General features: G+C 39.6%; 1 non-coding gene across 1 annotated transcript; it reads right to left on the bottom strand.

Annotated features, from left to right (window-relative positions):
• Positions 1-2,769: 2,769 nt before the first annotated feature.
• TRNAP-GGG lies at positions 2,770-2,841 on the bottom strand. The gene has a single exon. It is a non-coding gene; the product is annotated as a tRNA-Pro (tRNA).
• Between the last annotated feature and the right edge of the window lie 2,741 nt (positions 2,842-5,582).

Genomic DNA, 5,582 nt, shown 5'->3' with positions numbered 1-5,582 from the left:
TAGATGTCTTTCAAAATTAAAATTATCTATGGCATTTCTCAAAGAGCCGCTGGAAAATCACAATGATTTATACATTTATCTTATAAAAAGAGAAATGCCAGAAATATTTTAGGTTACTTTGATATACTTTATATTAATAGTCCTGAACTAACTCATCACCGTATAAGGAATTCATGAGAATTATCAAATGAATAGGTAATTCATATAAAATATTCTGAGACTGTACATTGTGCAGAAAAAATTGACAGAGTCAGGATGTTTGTTAATGCCTTCATTGTCCACAATGGAATCTAATCCTAAAATATTATATATTAAAATTTTTTAATCTATTGTACTCTAATGGAAAAGTTTACTGTTTCAATTTTGATAGAGTTTGTCACTGTAATAAATCAATCTCATAAATTTAATCATACTCAGAAGTAGGCAGTTCTGCTTCCTCAGGGGTTATAATAAAAAAGCTATTTTTTAATCAAATCCAGGGGCTATAGTACTCTTAAATAGTTCTTCAAAAGAAGGACTTAAAAAATTTATGTTAAAAGGAGAAAACATAATGTGTTAGCCATGTGCTGTAAAAATATCAATAATTACTATATCCCAAGGTTATTATTTTATTTTGGAAAGATCTCCAGAAATTGCCTGAAAACACAGCCTTGGACTTATAATTTAAAAAAAGTAACAAATCAGTTGATTTTTTGAAGATTATGTTAAAATTGCAAAGTCATTTTTGCTTTTTTTGATGTATAACATTTCATTACACATTCATATATCTTTAAACATCTATTCAGTCCCAAAATAAAACTTATTTCATATTAAATATTATTTTAAGTATAGTAAGCATTGTCTTACATAATTAATGCAAGAAAATTAAGCACCTGTGTCTCTTAATCAATAGGAAAGGGTCTAAATTTATCCTTATGTATTTTAAAAATTATCAGATATTGACATTTTAAATATTTTGAGTATTAAAATTATTATTTAAAATGAATATTGTATTATATTTGCCAACAAAGTCCATCTAGTCAAGGCTATGGTTTTTCCAGTGGTCATGTATGGATGTGAGAGTTGGACTGTGAAGAAAGCTGAGTGCCAGAGAATTGATGCTTTTGAACTGTGGTGCTGGAGAAGACTCTTGAGAGTCCCTTGGACTGCAAGGAGATCCAACCAGTCCATCCTAAAGGAGATCAGTCCTGGGTGTTCATTGGAAGGACTGATGCTGAAGCTGAAACTCCAATACTTTGGCCACCTCATGTGAAGAGTTGACTTACTGGAAAAGATCCTGATGCTGGGAGGGATTGGGGGCAGGAGGAGAAGGGGACGACAGAGGATGAGATGGTTGGATGGCATCACTGACTCGATGGACGTGAGTCTGGGTGAACTGCAGGGAGGCCTGGCGTGTTGCGATTCATGGGGTCGCAAAGAGTCAGACACGACTGAGCGACTGAACTGAACTGATATTGTATTTTTGTTGATGTGCAAAATAAAATATTTGTAAAAATTATTGAATTTACTTTTTTATTGTATAGCATACAAAATGGAAATGATTTTTAACATTTGGAGAGTTCATAAGACAGAAAATGTTGGGCTATCTACTTTATAGAAAATTTTCTTAATAAAATCTAATAATACATCTTGTTGTTTAGTCACTAAGTCAAGTCTAACTCTTTTGCAATCCCATTGACTGTAACCCACCAGGCTCCTCTGTCCATGGGATTTCCCAGGCCAGAATACTGGAATAGGTTGCCATTCCCTTCTTCAGGGGATCTTTCCACCCCAGGAATTGAAGCTGCATCTCCTGCATTGGCAGGCAGATTCTTTACCACTGAGCCATGAGAGAAACCCAGTAATACATCTATGTTAGTGCAAAAAATAGCCCACAATTTTATAATAAAATAATTCTCAATAAAAAGAATAGATATAAACACACATTCTAGTTGTGCCTCGACATTCATAAGATTTATATCACTTCATGGCAGAAAGATGGGGAAACTGTGGAAACAGTGACAGACTTTATTTTTGGGGGCTCCAAAATCACTGCAGATGGGGATTGCAGCCATGAAATTAAAAGATGTTTACTCCTTGGAAGGAAAGTTATGACCAACCTAGACAGCATATTAAAAAGCAGAGACATTACTTTGTCAACAAAGGTCTGTCTAGTCAAGGCTATGGTTTTTCCAGTGGTCATGTATTGATGTGAGAGTTGGACTGTGAAGAAGGCTGAGCGCCAGAGAATTGATGCTTCTGAACTGTGGTGTTGGAGAAGACTCTTAAGAGTCCCTTGGACTGCAAGGAGATCCAACCAGTCCATCCCAAAGGAGATCAGTCTTGAATAGTCATTGGTAGGACTGATGTGGAAGCTGAAACTCCAATACACTGGCCACCTGATGCAAAGAGCTGACTCATTGGAAAAGACCCTGATGCTGGGAAAGACTGAGGGCAGGAGGAGAAGAGGATGACAGAGGATGAGATGGTTGGATGGCATCACCGACTCGATGGACATGGGTTTGGGTGGACTCAGGGAGTTTGTGATGGACATGGAGGCCTGGTGTGCTGCGATTCAAGGGGTCGCAGAGTCGGACACGACTGAGTGACTGAACTGAACTGAACTGAATTAGTGGTAAAGTGAAGTGAAAGTGAAAGTGAACGTGAAGTCGCTCCGTCGTGTCCGACTGTTTGCGACCCCATGGACTGTAGCCTACCAGGCTCCTCCCTCCATGGGATTCTCCAGGCAAGAGTACTGGAGTGGGTTGCCTTTTCCTTCTCCAGGGGATCTTCCCAACCCAGGGATCGAACCCAGGTCTCCTGCATCCCAGGCAGACACTTTAACCTCTGAGCCACCAGGGAAGCCCCAGAGTACCATTTAAAACATGTTGTAGCTACTTGTCCGGTCAAGTCACTCAAGATGTTCTCTTGACTAGGGGTTGAACCTGGGGCCACAACAGTGAACACATCTAACCATTGCACTGGACCACCAGGGAACTCCCGAGGTGGCTGTTCTCTTGCTCTCTGTACATGCCCTGTTCAACCAATGCCTGCTTCACCTACACCCTACTCACCCAGCTGATTTTCCTACATACTTGCCCCAGGCCCTGGCTAATGATTTCTAGCTTTACATTGGAACTCTTCACTATGCTTGTCAAAGGCTTGTTTCCTTGATAACCTATGAGCCCATCTGATTTCACTTCCTCCCCTGGTAGATAACCTCCCTCTGCCCCCGGCAGCAAACACTGCTGCCAAGTCCTGCTGTCTGCACATGGCGGGGTTTCCCTCCAGGACCTTACTTCAGATGAAGATTCCCCTGTCCATTAAACCACTGATGTCCCTGTGACTGCCTTTGGGCTCATTCTTGGGCAAGGCCTTGGAGGCCTCAGGGTGCGGCACAACAAATAGAGAATCAGCCAGGAGACCCAGGAAACTCCTAAGAGCCACCAGATGTTGGGAAATAAAGATGGGGGTGGGAAGTTGCAGGGACCTAGCATGTGGGGCCCGAACGTTGCAGGTGTAACCCTGGCATGGCCACCCACTGGTGTGTGGGGCCCTTTGGTAACTGTCCTTGATGAATGGGGGCCACCGAGAGAGTACCGAGAAATCATAGACCCTCCTAAGGTTACTGTGGGGATGTTTGGCTGCCATTTCTACAGGAAAGAAAGAGACAATAGGTGGTGGCCACAGCTGCAGGCTAGCAACTGCTTTCTGTTTAAGAAAGGCCACAGTTAACAGTCGAGGTATCAGTTAACTTGCATGCTGATTCCTGTTCCTCTGAAAGTGAGGCATATGAATGTGAGTGAATGATACGTAGTATTGCTATGTCTTTCAACTGAATTGGCTTATTTAGAACCTAGAAAAAAAAAAAATCTCTGAAAATGGCCAAGGTGGGAATTGTTTTTATCATTTTAAAGCTGGACTTTGCATATACCATCAGAGGAAGTTAGTGTTCTAGAAGGAATTGGTATTTCTGTTCTTGTGCTTTTGAGATATAAATCATCTACTTGGGCTCTCAGAAACTTTACTCCTATGTGATCTCTAAGAGTGAAGAGGAAAGAAGGAGACCTTTTAAAACTGTTTAGAAATAATAATGCTTTGGGAATGTCTGTCTAAAGCAGTCTTCAGATTTTAGTAACTTGCAACCGTTGTTGTTTAGTCACCAAGTCATGTCTGACTCTTTGTGACCACATGGACTGCAGCACGCTGGGCTTCCCTGTCCTTCACTATCTCCTGGAGTTTGCTCAGATTCATGTCCACTGAGTCAGTGATGCTATCTAACCGTCTCATCCTCTGCTGCCCACTTCTTTTTCTTTCAATCTTTCCCAGCTTCAGGGTCTTTCCTAACTAAACTAAATTGAAGAGAATTTGTTGACTATCTGGATAGTCATTTCAAATCGGATAAATAAAGGAACATTAATTGCTGGGTGGGTCTACGTTTACCTACTTTTAGGTACACCTTCTTAGGAGAGGAAAACTAAAGCATACATTTTCCTGTTAGTAAAGCAAACAGTTCACAATTACTTGCTTCTGGCTTTTTGCCAGAGACTAAGAGTTTGTTGTTGTTATTATCGCTGCTGCTGTTTTTCCAACTTAATTGAGATATAAATGACATATAACATTGTGTACAATTAAGGTGAACTTGTTGATTGGATATGTTTATATATTGAAAATGATTACCATCTTAGCTAACTCTTCATCGTGTTACATAATTAGCAATTTCTTTTTGTGGTGTATACATTTAAGATCTATTCTCTTGGAAACACTAAGTATATGAAGCAGTGTTATTAACTATAATTGCTGTGTTGTACATGGGATGCCCAGACTTAGTCTTACAATGGAAGGTATGTGCCTTTCAAGTGACTATTAATTTTTAAAAATTTATTTTATTGAGTATAGTTAATCTACAATGCTGTGTTAATTTTTGCTTTAGATCTAAATCGCTTTTTGCTCTAAATCACTTTAGAGCAAAGTGATTCACGTATGCATACATATTCTTTTTCATATTCTTTTATGATTTATTACAGGATATTGAATGTAGTTTCCTATGCTATGCAGTAGGACCTTGTTGTTTATCCATTCTGACAGTTTTCTTCTGTTAATCCCAAACTCCCTTCTTCCATCCCTGGACCTCCCTCCACCTTGGCGACCGAAAGTCTTTTCTCTCTGTCTGAGAGTCTGTTTCTTTTTCATGGATAAGTTCATGTGTGTCATATTTTAGATTCCACATGCAAGTGATATCGCACAGTATTTGTCTTTCTATTTCTGGTTTACTTCACTTGGTATGAGGATATCTAGATTTATCTGTGTTGCTGCAAATGGCATTATTTCATTCTTTTTTATGGCTGAGTAGTATTCCACTGTGTGTGTATATATACATGCAGACACACACACCACATCTTTATCCATTGATGAACATTTAGGCTGTTTCCAAGTCTTGCCTATTGTAAATAGTTCTGCTATGAACATAGGGCTGCATGTATCTTTTCCAATTATAATTTAGTCTGGGTATATGCCCAGGAGTAGGATTGCTGGATCATACAGCAACTCCTTCCATACAGTAACTCCTTTTTAAGGAACTTCCATATTGATCTTGCTAGTGG

The sequence above is a fragment of the Bubalus bubalis genome, chromosome 8, assembly GCF_019923935.1.
Source record: "Bubalus bubalis isolate 160015118507 breed Murrah chromosome 8, NDDB_SH_1, whole genome shotgun sequence".
Lineage (NCBI taxonomy): Eukaryota > Metazoa > Chordata > Mammalia > Artiodactyla > Bovidae > Bubalus > Bubalus bubalis.
This window is presented reverse-complemented; position numbering and strand designations above follow the sequence as displayed.